The sequence below is a fragment of the Triturus cristatus genome, chromosome 7, assembly GCF_964204655.1.
Source record: "Triturus cristatus chromosome 7, aTriCri1.1, whole genome shotgun sequence".
Taxonomy (NCBI): Eukaryota; Metazoa; Chordata; class Amphibia; order Caudata; family Salamandridae; genus Triturus; species Triturus cristatus.
The window spans coordinates 964,130,994-964,146,833 of NC_140590.1; positions in this window are offsets into that span (position 1 = coordinate 964,130,994).

Here is a 15,840-nt window from a genome sequence, read left to right on the forward strand (position 1 = left end):
GGGTTCTGATGGCTGAGCAGTGAAGCAGGTTATTATTTGGAGCCAGTGAATTCTCTGCACCCTCTCCTTCATGACCATAATTCTGGAAAGCTTATGGCTTCATAAGACCCAGCAGACTCCCAGAGATTCCTCGTAGTAGACCCAGAACCCTCATGAGTCAGTGGTTCCTGGCTGGCTCATAGGCCCATTTCTCCATCACATGCGTAACCCCTGCTTCACCCTGATCCACAAAGCCTAAAAGTACATGCTCTCACCAAAAAAGTGGCTTAAGGATCTCCTCCTGTCTTTTTAGGAGAAATTCCATCCCCCATTCCACACACCCTTAATATTATCTGCATTCTAGGTGATGCCAAGCCCCCTGCTCTCCCTTCCCACCTCAATTCTCCCCAAGAGCATGTACCAGGATTAACATTTGAAATCTTCATAACAGGACCCATGCCTTGGCCAACTGCAGGAAGGCCACTCTTTGGTAAAGCTCTAATGAGACTCTGATTAGACTGCTGACACCAGAATTGTTAGGTAGGAGTGGAGCAGACATTACACGAGTAATGTGATGGGGCTCAGAGCAAAAGAAATGGGGGCTCAATGCACCCCACTATTATAGTATCTAATCAGGGGCTGCAAACGATAGACAGGGTAAAGCAAAGGGAGTCCTTCCTTGTCTGCTGCTTCACAACATTACTGCGAGGGCTGGAACCAGCCCTGGATTAACATCGGTGTTGGGCATGTGGAGTGCTGAGGGGCTTTAACCTCCAGCCATTTCTGCCACCTGGGTACCAGGGCTTCCAGAATCTGAACCCATCCATGCTCATCAATAGTTTCATGGCACTGTGGTGGAGCCCCTTCACCCAATTCTTTACCTGCTGCCTTCTGCAGTGCCACACAGGCATTCCAATTCCATGGAATAAACACTGGTGAATCTGGATCAGATAGATGGCACCTGCTTAAGATTGGTGGCCCAAACCTCACGTGGAAAAAAGCAAACATAAATATATTTAAATGGCCATTTTAAGGTGAGGAATTGACATTCACTGAAAAGTAAGTATTAATACACTGTACCAGGTGTCAACGTAGATATCAGACATATTTCATGACAGTAGTTGAGGTTGTCATTATGTGCCCTATTGAAATGCCCTGAATATTTCTACTTTGCTCCGTGAAGTCTATACTGTGACTGCCATATTATCACCACAGGCTGTAAAATACAGTGGTTTTGTGGAGAGCTGTCACAAGCTGCCACAGGTGTGACCCACTGGTCAACATGCCTTCTCAAGAAAAATACCCCACCCACTCCTACCCCCAAGTCCCCTCACCCTGCAGCAAAGTCAGAGACAATGCTTGAAATAATAATGAAGGACATCTCAGCCATTAAGATATCGTTCATATCAAAACACATGAGATGTCAAAGGAACTCATATCAAGGAGGGGGGACCTTGCTGTTTACCATCATCACTTAGGCACATCAGAAAAGAGGATGGGAAACCTGGAGAAGAAGCTTGACTGAGTCCATGACTTGGGCCAGGACTTATGGCACATACATGTGAAGGCAGTAGAGTTGGAAACCGTGTCCCATTAAGACAATATTTGCTTCTATAATGAACTTGAAAAAGAGGAGATGGGCAGCAAGATGGATGTCTAAGAATAATTTCTACCAAAACCTATGGATATTTCTTTTTTTTCCCATGCAATTTTCCATAGGGACCGTTAGTTGCAGCTACAGCCCGAACTGCTGAACGGAATTACACCAAATTTGGCAGAAAGGTAGACCTTGGTTCAGAGTCATGCCTTTTGCTTAAATGGTGTAAATCCGTTTAGTAAATCCTGAGAAAATCAAGATCAAAATCACATATATATCTATGGCTGCGCTGGATCCGCGCACCCTGCCGAGCACGAGCTGTATGCTAATTGGCTGTCAACACTTCAAACCAGGAAGTGTTGGCAGCCATCTTAAGCAGAAAATCAAACGCGCAGAATGCAAAAAGGGGGCAGGGTAGAAACACCCTGACCCCCTAGGCCTACTCAGGGGGCCTCACAAGGACCCCCAGAGCCAAAAAAAGATTTTGTTTTTTAAACGGTGAGATTCGCGCACCCAGCGCGAATTTCGGATGAAATAAAAAAAAAAGACGAAGCGCAGACTCCCGTTCTTTGTTGTTAATTAGCCCCCGAGGGGGCCAGATCCCGGGGGTAATACTTATTATGTAAAGGGGGGCCCAGAGAGGCCCCCCAGCTCCGGGGACCGCCACCCTCCTGGGCTTCTTGGAATTAGGTGGGGTGGCTCTCAGGCCCCCCCCAGCCCCGGGGACCGCCATCCCCAAGGCTTCAATATATGTGGGTGGGGGGCTCAAAGGCCCCCCCAAGCCCCGGGTACTGCCACCCCCTGGGGCTTCATCAAAGTATATGGGGGGCTCTCAGGCCCCCCCAGCCCGGGAACAGCCACCCCCCGGGGCTTTAAAAAATGATGTGCGGGGGGGCTCTCAGGCCCCCCCAGCCCGGGGACCGCCAGCCTCCATGGCTTTCAGAAAATAATGGTGGGGGGGCTCATGGCCCCCCCTCAGCCCCGGGGACTGCCACACCCTGGGGCTTTTAAAAAAAAAGAATACCCTGTGTGGGGGGGCTCAAGCACCCCACATGCCCCGGCGACTGCCGCCTCTCCGGGGCTCTAAATATTTAGATTGGGGGGTCCGTGACGGACCCCCAGCCCCGGGGACCACCACCCCCCGGGGCTTTGAAAATGTGAGGAGGGGGGGCCGCGCTGCCCCCCTCCTGGAACCATTGATGGCCCTGGGGACCGCCACCCCCCAGGGCTGGCTCCTGCAGTGTCCCGGGGTGCCTACCCCTGGGACACTGTAGTTTGCAATGACAGGGCGGGAGACTCGCAGCTCCCACCCTGTCAATGCAAACTGCTTTGCTTCATTGAAGCGAGAGCAGGGAAACCTGCTCTTGCTTCAATGAAGCAAAGCAGATTGCTTTTCCACATGGGGAGCAGCCTGTTAGCTGCTCCCCATGTGGAAAAGCAATGCCGGCTCCCGCGGGACGCGGGGAGCCGGCTGGGACCGTGGGGGGATTGGGGACCCCCCCACAGCCTCCAACGAAGAGGGCCAGCCCCGGGGGATGCGGTCCCCGGGGCTGCAAGTGGCATGGGAGGGGGGGCCACGTGGCCACCCTCCCCAAAAGTAAAACACATTTTTACTTTTATGGAAGGCACGCTGTACCTCCATTTCACGTCCATCCTTAGGGTGGTCCCATTGAGGTTGACTTTCTATTTATGTGACGCTTGCACACCTCCTGGCTAATATTAATACGCCTTTCTCCCTTTTTAGATTAACTTCCAACTGTTCCAACATTAACTCCGCCACCAGGTCGTGTTCCAGGATTTACTCTGGTTCACTTAGGGTGAGTCTCTTCACCCTACATTCTCAATTCGTATCACAAGTTTGTGCTTTATGTGTGCCAGAAAGGGAATAACTAAGTATGGTGTTGGTGTCTGGGCACCATAGCATTTAATCACCATCCACGCATGCAATCAAGAGCTGAAATTACTTTTATCTTCTAGACATGATTGAAACGTCACGGCCCTATATATCGCTCTTCCAAAGACATCACACAGCACACCCATGTCCCTCAGATCATTTAAATGCTACTGTCTAATGGAATCATTCAAATATTTGTGGTAAGCCTATTGCTGGTCACTTTGTAGAGCTGACCATAATGTGCTATTAAGTATAACATCATGTCCTCGCCTTATCTTATACCAGCTTTTTATTTTTGGATTAACAGGAACTAGCCTTTTACTCTGTTGATTGTTTTCACAATATTAAACACGGGGAGGACATTGGTTTATAGCAAATATGTGTGGAAGGCTGTCTGCCCATAATGTCTCTGGGATGTTTGAGTTGTTTATTACCTTTGCTTGTCTGTTGAGGCAGTTTATTGTCTCCCAGAATTTCCTTGGGCTACTCTGCCTAGCATTGAATATTAGACTAGTCCAGAAACCATCCTTAGTGACTTTCTTATCTTCCCAGAGTTGCTTTTTGTATTCCTTCTTTAACAGTTTCAGGTGTTCCCATAGGCGAGTCTTCTGGGAAGCTATTTTAAATTGCTTAGCACGTTTCTTTTGTTCCCTTCTTGTTGTTTCATTCTTTGTGAGGATGTGGGTCCAATGTTAACTGGGTGACTTGTGTCAACAGATCAGCACCAAAGTTTATCCCGGCTTCTATTTGATTTTTTCTGGTGTTGATGCTGTGAATCATTAAACCTTTGGCCAGTGATGCGAGATCTACTATGGATAAATTATTCCATCACAGTTGCTTTAAACCCACACACTGGAGCTAATGTGTGTGTTTGCAGTCCTGATCCTAACGATAGAGTCTGATAGGAATAGTCGCTGTCCGTTGCATATATGATGAAGAACTGCTGGATCAGTGGGATTAACAGCAGATAAACAATTGTATAGTCAATACCTGATCAAGAATTTTGGGTTATAATAGGGGTAATTCGGGAGATTATCATCTGCAAGTTTTCCATTCAGGACCATCATACCAACGAATCCCAAAGTTGTAACAAGTTTTCCCCATTGAGATCTCAATGTTTGACTATTGAATTAATTGGATCGGAACATTCCAAAATATATTGTCAATGTTTAACATGTTGTCATCGTCTGGGGTGTAGATAAAGTTTGAATTAAAATCTCCCATCAATATTATATTCTATGTTGGATTAGCTTGCTTGTGCCTGATTATTGTGGAATTTATTGTTTCTAAAAGAATTTTTTTTCTTGGGGGAGTTTGGATAGACATAGACATTAAATAGAAGGACTGGTAGTCAATTGTCTTGAGCCAATTTGCTGAGTTTCATAATTTGGAGGCCTGGGTCAACATAAGGTAGTTCTTCTGCAATAATATCTAATCTAAGCGATATGTAAACTGCTAGGCTCTCTTTCGGTCTTCTGTAACTTTGTGATTTTGTTCCCTTGATTGGATTCTGTGTGAAATCTTTTACTTGGAGGTCTACCATAGACCAGGTTTCTTGAAGAGCGATGATATCAACGCTTTTCCAGTTCTGTTGGGGAGAGCTGTCTTGGAGCAGAGTTTTAGCCCCAGCTATGTTACATGATAGAAGGTGCAGGCCCCTCCATAGAAAAACCATGACTTTAATGCACACCTCACTTTTGACCTTACGCACAAAGCCTTGGAGTTCCTATGGCGAGCCATGCATGGGGAAAATGATTATGAGCAAAAATGGCTTTGCAAATCTGAGATAAACAATAGCACAAACAAGCCATTAAAAATGCAGACACTATTACACAAGAGCTAAACAACATAACAAGTGGAGTAACTGGTGCTTATTGAACAGAAAACGACCTGATATGTGGTGACTTGTTATAATTATACAACAATTAGGGGATGACTGTTGATTACTGTGCAATAAATACCTGATCTTGATAGCCAGTGGTTATTGCACAGACGTGCTTGCTTTTTTACCCACAGTGTTTCTTTAGTGGCATTTCAACTTATGTAAGTAACATTTGCCACACGTTATACAGGAAAAATATACAACAGAGAGAACTCTGTAAATGGGAGCAACAACCCCGGGATTACGTTACAGTTTACATTGAAAATAATACTGAGGCGCTATAATTTGTAAACCTTAGTAACCTGATAAACCAAGAGTAGATAATCCTTAGAGTAAGGAGGAAATGTGAGGAGGGAGAAAGACAACAGCACACTGTAGGAAGGGTTGAGGAGTGTCTTGTTAGGCCAGAGCCCTGCCAGAAAGGGTTGTGTAGGAGAAGGCCACCAGTGTGTCGATGGTAGAACCAAGTGCGTCAAGGTGGCTATTCACAAACGCGCTTCATATAGGTTGACTGATGATTATTGAAAAATAAATTGCAAAACTGGGGTGCGACGAATATTAGACTTTGACTAGTCGGGGTGATATGCTGTCTGCAATTAAACTAGACTCCCAAATATATTTTGGTCAAATAATATGAACATAAACATATATTTTGAGCCAATGTTCACTGCATGGGCTGAACATCTTGTCTACGTCTTGTAAAATACATTTGTTTTTCACGAATACACAGGGGAAAAACAACATGGTGGGTTAGCATGACTCACTTGATGCTTTGCCTCTTTTGAATCATGGCCCTCCCTATCCTCAGCAACGGAAAAAAACTCAATTTTACAGTCTGTACATCTGTATATAGATTCTATATATTCCACAACCATCTAATTTCTTCCGTGTTTTGTAGAGAGGAACAGCCTCTGACTTAGAAGCATGGGCTAGTCCCAAGTCCACATTGTCTTACTAAACATTGTGTCATGCAAGATTCTATAATCCCCAAATTTCTAGATAAACAGCTTCATGGAACACCGTGCAACAAGTTACAAAGGTACCTAAAACCACAATAGGTAGAAGATACAAAAATAAAATAAGTTGTAGGACACCAGGAAGACCTTTGTAACGAAATTGTTCTCAAAACGTGTCTGCAGAAGAATTTATTGACTGAGCATTTGTGAAAATGCAGGTGGAACTTGATTCAATCCGTGATGTGGGATGCCAATGGCATTGATCACCTTCTGACTGGCACCTTAATTTGACTTCGCTCATTTGTAAGTGACTGACTGCTTGGTTGTGTGTCTGCATGCGTGTAAATGCATGTGGATGGGAAAGTGTGGTCCAGCAGCGGCGAGTGACACTCACAGCTTGGCCGCATTGCTTGCTGCAGCCCCCCAGTGATGTGAGTGATCCCGCTCACCACGAGGAATGAGGCAGAGGTTTGAGTTTTGGATAATGCCTTGTGTATACTACTGCGTCAAAGGAGTCAAAACGCATCTCTTTGTTGTGTGAATCTTCTGGCATTGTCGGTATCTCAAGCCATCATCTTTTTTCCATGGGGTGAATGCCTGATGAAAACCAGAACAATATCTCAAGGGGACCCACAGGTGGGGCATCATTATACACAAGGTGTGCACTAGATACGTGCAGAGTGGTTTTCTTGCAACTGTGGCCTACTTCTTTCAAAAACACTGAAAAAAGCACAAAGGTTGCAAAGTCATGGCACTGGGCTTTTGAGTCGCAATCTGGACTTTTTCAATGTTTTTTTCCTATTGCGTAATTCACATTTTTCACCAGGTAGTAGGCGACAGTAACATTGCATACCTTTTTCTTGCAAGCATCGAGTCTTCTCAATGGAAAATTGACACCAGGTATACATTTGCAAGGGATGTACTTGCTGATTTTTCAGGTCCCCAGCTACACATTTTGAGAACTGGAGATGAGAGAGAAAGAGAAAGTGAAAAGAAAAGTACCTTTTTATTTGGGGCATGCTTTATTGCAAGTATAAATTTAAGTGCGGGTGGGGACTTCAAGTGGGTGAGGTGGAAGATAAAGCAGGACAAACTGCAAACTAGGGGGAGGATGATAATAACAAATGACATACATCTATAGGTTATAATAAAACATTGCTCCTCCCTAATATACACACACGACAATACCCTGGCTGAATATGCTAGGAGGGCTTCCTTAGCTGCTAAGCATAAGTGGTCATCTCGACTGTCTTAATGCAAAGAGGCCAGTGACATTCTGACCTCTGCAAACCACCTCGGTTTTGGCATCGGAGATCCGAGTTCAGGTCACGACCCAAGTGTCATGGGTCAGTTCAAAACAGCTGGGCCCACACAACTGCAAGTGTAGCTTACGTTTGATGAAGGTTTGCATGAAAGATTCTGCGCACCCTCAAATGAGTCCTGTATGAATGCCCCCATCTGTAAACAAATTAAGTATTTTCATCTCTTTTCAGTGACTCGTTTTATTTCCATCATACAATACTTCCGTATTATATTCATGGGGTGCCAGTGTATCTAAATGCCCAAGTTGTGCATTATATATATATTAAGGTTACAGGAACATAGTTAGTTAGGCTCAGATTTCACTCAACCAAAACCAGTGAAATTCAGCTGCTATAGTTACCCGAGCCAATTATAACTTAGGCCCCCGCAATACATTGTTTATGACCTCACATATTACATCACTCATGACATGGTCAGTGACATCACTCATGACATCTCAAATTATATCACTGATGACTTCATCTAGTGATTCTGAGTGTTTTCTAAAAGTTTATGAGTGTTAAACATATATACAATGGTACCACACAATTTTAATTAGCATAGTTTGTGTACTACTAACGAGTGATTCCATTTTTAAAAATAGATTATGTGAGTATCCGTGTAGCTGTGTATATCTGTGTGTGAGTGTGTGTGGCTGTATGTGTGAATGAGTGAGTGTGTAACTGGATGAATGGGCAAATCAGTGGGTCTGTGAGGAGCTGTATGGGTGAGTAAGTGGCTGTGTGGGTGAGTGGGTGGGTGTGTAAGTGGTGTCTGGAAGAGTAAGTGGGTATGTGAGAGACTGTATAGGTGAGTGGGTGTTTGAGTGGATTTATGGGTGAGTGAGTGGGTGTGTCAGTGCCTGTATGAGTGAGTGGGTGTGTGAGTGTGTGTGTGTGTGTGAGTGGCTGTATGGGTGAGTGAATGGCTGTGTGGGTGAGTGAGTGGGTGCGTAAGTCATGTGTAAGGATAATTGAGTGGATATGTGAACGACAGTTAAGTGAGTGAGTGGATGTGTGAGTGGCTGTATGGGTGAGTTAGTGTGTGAGAGGCTGTATTGGTGAGTATGTGCTTTTCTCAGTGACTGTTTAGGTGAGTGAGTACATGTGTTAGTATCTGTATGAGTAAGTTAGTTGGTGTGTGAGTGTCCGTAAGGGTGAGTGAGTGACTGTGAGAGTGGCTGTATAGGTGAGTGTGTGTGTGTGTGTGAGTAGCTGTATGGGTGAGTGACTCAGTATCTTAGTGGCTGTTTGGGTGTATATATGTGAGTGTCTGGATGACTAGGCCCATGAGTGGCTGTTTTGGTGAGTGATTGGGTGTATGAGTGGGTGTATGAATGAGTGAGTGGCTCTGTCAGTGGTTGTGTAGGAGAATAAATAAGGGTATAAGTAGCTGTATGGGTGAGTGTGTGGTTGTGTGAGTGGCTGTATGGGTGTATAAGTGGATATGTGAGTAGCTGTATGGGTAAGTGAATAGTTGTGTGATTGTCTGTATGAGTGACTGAATGGGTTTTTGAGTTGATCTATGCATGAGTGAGTGGGTGTACAAGTATGGGTCTGTCGGTTGAGTGGTTGTATGTGTATGTGAGTGGTTCTGTGGATGATGTCATCAGTGATGATATCAGTGATGTCATTTGAGATATCATCAGTGATGTCATCAGTGATGTCACTGACCAGCATGAGCGATGTAATATGTGAGATCATAAGCAGTGCATTGTGGGGGTGTAAGTTATAGCTAGCTCAGGTAACTATAACTGTTTAAATTCACTGGTTTTGAAATGAGTGAAAGCAGAGCCTCACTATAACGTCCCTGTTACCCTTGGTTTTTTCAGTGGATTTCTAAGGTTTCTTTAATTCGATTTCTAAACTATATCAACCCTATAACTTTTGATTGTGTAAGTGTTTTAAATATCTAATAAAGAAGGGATGGAGTTCATTTCACAGAGAAAGGCAACAGGGTGTTCCTCAATAACTTGAAACACTGTACCCGGTTTTATGTGTAGTTATCATCTACACACAATAAACATTTCACAAACACTGGTTCATTCTCTTTTAAAATCTCTTTTTAAGTAGTTTTTGTAAATTGGGAAATATTTTGTGAATTCACAAAACAAATACAGACATTTAATAGACACCAGCACATTCAAAATTCACAACTATAGAAGTGACTCTGTGCATCTGACTGGGTACATGAGTGTCTGATTGGGTCTGTGAGTAGGTGTAGGAGTCTCTGAGAGGGTTGTGAGTGGGTATGTCTGTGTCTTAGTGTATGTATTAGTGGGTGTGTGAATGTCTGAATGGATCTGTGAGTGGGTGCATAAGTTTGAGTGGGTCTGGGAGTGGATGTGTGAGTTTATGAGTGGGTCAGTAAGTGAGTGTGTGTCTCTGAGTGGTTGTATGAGTATAAGAGTGTGAGTTGTTCTGTGAGGGAGTGCATTAGTGTCTGAGTGAGTGTTTGAATGTTTTTTTTCCTGCAATATTCACAACTAAGTCACAACATTACACAAGGGTGCCACTCTGAGCATTGCGATGAATTCGTGAATATCAGGCATGGAGATTTTATTTTTTTTACGTGTTATACACATAAGGGATCCAACAAACACCTCTATATTCAAACCATGGGGTCAGGCTACCTCTAACCTGACCTATTCCATGTTTCTCAATCTTCATTTTCAGCTGTGGGGACCTTGTCCCATTGCATAAAATGGCAGCCACAACTTTCTACACAGGTTGCAGGCAGCCAATCAACTGTTGGTGTGTTATTCGCAACACATCACAAATTACTCATGAAGTATTCACAACAATAGGTATACAAATTTGGATTTTCTTTAATATGTCAACAAATCCTGAACAGGTTTACACCAAATAGCAAAGAGAGCTTTTTCTGGACCAAGAGCTACCATTCTGCCAAATTTGGTGTATTTCTGTCCAGCAGTTCGGGCTGTAGTCGTGTTCAAGATCCCTAAGGGAATTAACATTGAAAACACACAATTTATGACTGCTACCCTTTTTCTGGGCCTCTAATTAACAGATCACACTGAAACTTTCTATGCACGACCAGACCCATCTTGAAACTTTTGGGGAACATTTTGTAATGATTCATCAAACTGCGACACAGTTTTAGGCAAATCAAAAAAAAAAATTGAAACTAGGGAAACTAGGTCCTAACTATAACTGCCTACTGGACGGATATATATATATTATATATTTTTTGCGTGGAGTAAGCAATGCATTTAAGTCAAAATGATAGTCTGTTTATTACGTCCTTCGCTATAGTAATCACGTGACACAAGTGGGTTTGTACTAAAGTTAATGCCGTAGAGCGTTTCGTTATGTGATCAAGGTTACTTGCCGACCGAAACGCGTAATGACATTGGATTTCAAATAAAAACCAAGTGGAAGAAACAAGAGGAGTTTGTGCCCTTTGTGTTCATACCAAGGAGGTGAAGGAGTGCTTTTGGTGTTTTTGGTTCGATACGAAAGATGGCTGCTTTCGTGTGACGAACCCCCTCTCCACAAGCAGGCAGCCGTTAACAGCCAACCAATGTGATGAGAATCCAGGAGGAAAACTAAGCGGCAGCCCCCTGACACAGCTGTAAAAGGTATCACCAGCCAGGAGTCAGCAAAGGCAGGGTCGGAGGACACGCCCGAGATGGCACCACGCTGGTGAGTAAGACAGCATTTGCACAGGTAGGGAGGTTACACACTAAGGAAGATAACTCCAGCAGTGACAGAGCATAAATCACGCACGGCATTCACCAATATCCAAACATGTCAGACGACGCAATGCGGGAAAGGGAGGCGGCGTCTGCAGAGCTGTTTAGCAATTTACCAAGTACTTCAAACAGAGCACAGCAACGGGATATGGGCGCAATTAATAAACAGACTGACTGCAAGTCATTATTAAAGACACTGGAGAAATGCATGCGCAAGGAGATTACAAAGTGGTGGAAGCAGAAATCCCTTAAAAAATATGAGGAAGCAGGAAGGGTCCCACGGGGGCTCCACATCTTACTGGCCCCAAGCTTTGAGAACCCCAATCCTAACATGCTTAATGAATGGGCAGAAAATAACCTGAAGGCATCCATGAACCTTGTTATAATACTAATCAAATATGCCCAAATCGATCGTGAGGCATTATTAAAAGAAATAGACAAAATCAATGAAGAATTGGGTAAATCTGATGCAAAGGAATTTATTACCAAATCAAAAAAAGAAATTCAAGAGAGATTAAAGAAACAAGAGGACAAGATCAAAATCAGAAAGGCTCATAAATGTGCCAGGGACAAGGCAGATTATGAGCTGGGGCAAATATTTACTTTTGCACGAAAGTATGACAGTGTCAAAAGGATGAGGATGAATAACATGTCCAAACCGACCGTAATTACAACAGCAACTGCATCATTGGGTAATGAGAAAGCCATGTCCTCTACCTCAAAGAAGGCACAAGTCAAGCAAAAAAAGCACCAGGCATTAATAGTACTGCCAGTGATAGCCTTCAGGTCTCTGATGCATCTACCTTACTTACCATGTATGAATTAAGTGATGTGACTAATTCGGAGGATGAAATACACTCTAGTTCAGGATCCACATAAGAAAGATTGCAAATACTGGACGTTGTTCAACCAAGTGTGGGCAACAGTCCCTTTAAAGCAAAATTTTTACCGATGATGCCTAAGGACACCATTGACATTTTCCATGAACGGGTTGTGGAAGACCTCAAAAAATTAAATCACAAAGTGAAACAAAGACGACAGTAAATTAAATATCAGGATCGTCAATATGAAACCTTGCTGAAGAAACTCAAGAATAATCATGAGATTACAATCAATAAGTCTGATAAGGGCGGGAACATAGTCATTTGGCCCAAACAGAATACCCCCAGGACGCATATCACCAACTGGAAAATAAGGAGTGTTATGAAAAAACAAGTCTCAAAGAATACAGTAAAGCAAAAGAAGGCCTGAAAAGGGACTTATTGCAGTGGAACAGACAAGGTTTAATTTCTAAAGAAGAATTAAAATTTATGCACAGATTTATTTCATACCTAAAATACATAAAGAGAGAACACCTATTCCTGGAAGACCGACCATCTCAGCAATAAACGGCATCTGTCAGAATATTACACAGTATGTGGACTATTATCTTCAAGAGCATGTTAAGAAACTCCCCATGTACATCAAAGATACCGGCGACCTTTTAACAAAATTGAAACAAATTGAATGGACTGAAGGACTAATGCTGATTACGTTGGATATTAAATCATTATATACACGTATTGACCATCAAGTGGGTCTAACAGCAGTCAAGCACTTCCTAGACAACAGACCCTTTGCATATTATAATCACAACATAATGGTGTTGGAACGTATCAGGTGGTGTCTGTTCAATAATTATATCCTTTGTGGTGAATGGTCGGGCATCTGCTCCGTTTCAGCTTGGAAGGGGTACTCGGCAGGGCTGCCCCCTGTCGCCTCTGTTGTTCGCCCTCGCCCTTGAACCGTTGGCTGCGTGGATACGTTGGCACCCGGATATACGGGGCCTTCGGTGGTCGCCTGATCACGAGGACCGTATTTCACTTTATGCCGACGATATCCTGCTGTATCTTGCCTCACCTAAGAAGTCCCTTATAGTGGTCTGTGACGTACTCGCATCGTTCGGTAGGAACTCAGGGCTTGTGATTAATTGGGGCAAATCGTACTTGTACGTTCTTAGTGGCGAGGTCCCACCGATCCCTAGAACATGTTCGATACAGGTTGCCCAGCAAGGTTTTGTGTATTTGGGGATTTTTATATCCATGGATCCTGCTGTGCGCTATGAGAGGAACCTGCTCCCCCCCTTGGCACGCTTGAGGCGAGATGTTGAGGGTTGGCGGAGGCTGCCGCTCTCCCTTGTTGGGCGTGCGGCCCTGTTCAAAATGATGTCTCTTCCCCGCTTCCTCTACGCCCTCCAGAACACCTTGGACTGGGTACCGGCTAAATACTTTCGGGAGGTCGAAGGCCTCCAAAGGACGTTGCTGTGGGATGGGCGGCCGCGAATAGCTATTTCAAAGTTGACGCTCCCATGGTACGATGGGGGCATTGCGCTCCCAGACATCCGACGGTACTACTGGGCCACGCAGTTGAGCGCGATCAACCATGGGTTTTACGGCCCCGCCCTCAGCCCTGGGTATGCCATGGATAGGTGGCTGCTGCGCGGCGGCAACTACTACAGGGCGTTGTATTCGCGGTCCCTAGACTCGTCCCTCACGGGGCCCACAGGTGTGGCGGTGCGCGTATGGAAGATGGCGACCGACTCGCTGGGCTGGAAGGACAGGCTAACCCTCGCTACCCCATTGTTTGAATCGGAACGGTTGGGAAGACTCTGGCATACGAAGGGCTTTGATAAGTGGGATCTGATAGGGATATCCAAGGTGGGGGATGTGCTGCATAAGGGGAGGGTGAAGTCTTTCGAGGAGTTGCAGACTGAGTTTGAGCTAGGGCCTTCAGAGTATTTTAGGTATATCCAGCTGCGTCACGCCCTCCGATCAGTCCTAGTGGAGGGTGAGAAGGTGCCGGAGTCCTCTCCCCTTGAGGACCGAGTCCTTGATGGTCATATGCCCGAGAGCACGATTTCGCTCATATATAAGAAGTTGATAAACGTCCGGGCAGACTTGCTATTGGGGCTGAGAGAACAGTGGACCAGGGATGGCCTCGAGTTGGATAATGAGGACTGGCAGTCAGCGGTTTCTTCGCCTAAGGAGGTTGCGATTCCGTCGCGTCTGAGGCTGGTGCAGCTCAAAATACTGCACCGGGTGTATGTTACGGGGCCACGGCTGGTCCACATGGGATTCTCGGAGGATGGTCTGTGCAGAAGGGGATGTGGTATGGTGGGTACTTTCCTGCACATCATTTGGGAATGTGGGGTCATTGTGGAGTTCTGGAGGAGAGTCCATGCAGTTATGGGGGAGGTGACGGGCATTGTGGTACAGCCGGAGGCGCGGTGTTGCCTCCTGAACGTTTGGGGGCCCACGGATCTCGATGAGGCACAGACCCAATGGGTGACTCTGGGTAACATGGTGGCTAAGAGGGATATCGCGCGTTTATGGGGCTCCTCGGGTCCCCCTACACTGACCGCGTGGAAGGAGAACATGGATTGGAGCATGTTTAGGGAGAAGACGGTCTACTGCTCTAGAGGTCGCCCCCGGAAGTGGCACGCCATCTGGGGGCGGTGGAACCAATATAGGGGGGGAATATGTCTTGCCCCGGATCTGGAACCTCCCGAGGAACAGCTTTCCCCCTGACCTACCTTCCAGCACGGTTTTGGTTTAGGTACCCGTTCTGAGCCTCTGCTGTTCCCCTTCTTCCTCCGCACACAGTCTTATAATTAGTAGATGAGTGGGGTCCTGCCTCCCCTGGGGGCTTTCGCCATGGGATTTCAATGTTCTGCCTTGCTGGGGGTTGTTGTGTGTTTTTTCTGTGTTTATTTAAAATTGGACCTTTGCATTACTCTTCGTACTGTATCCGGGACGCATTACTGTATCCAACTTGCAATGCTGCCGAACCTTCGGGCTGTCGGCTGAATAGCTGTGTCCTGAATTTCGAAATAAAGGTTTTCAAAAAAAAAAAAAAAAAAAAAAAAATTATATCCTTTTTGGTAACGAGCCTGTTTAGACAGAAACAGGGAGTAGCCATGGGAGCCTGCTTCTCCCCCAGCTATGCCTGTCTACATGTTGGCTGGTGGGAGGATCAGGTTCTGAAGAGAACACACACAGCAATGTATTACACACATGTCATGCACTGGCTTAGGTTCATTGATGCTATTTTTATTATTTGGAGGGGAGACCATGAGAGTGCAGTAAAATTCATCAAAGATATTAATACCACCAATGTGAACTTGAAACTCACATCACATATCAGTGAGCTAAGCATAGATTTCCTGGATGTGAGGGTGTATGTGTCAGATATGAAACTCAAAACGACACTGCACCGCAAAACAACAGCAGGCAACACAACACTGTACGCAAGAAGCTCCCACCCCAAACGTTTGGTTAAAAGTATCACCTTTGGCGAATTCCTTAGGCTTAAAAGAATATGTAGTACAGCAGCAGAGCTAGATCAATGTATGCATGAAGCAAAGGAAAGGTTCAGAAAGAGAGGATACAGTAATAAGATTTTGAATGAGGCCACCACCAAAGCTAAGACCAGAACGAGGGAGTCCCTGTTAAACCAAAACAGTAAGGAAATAGAATC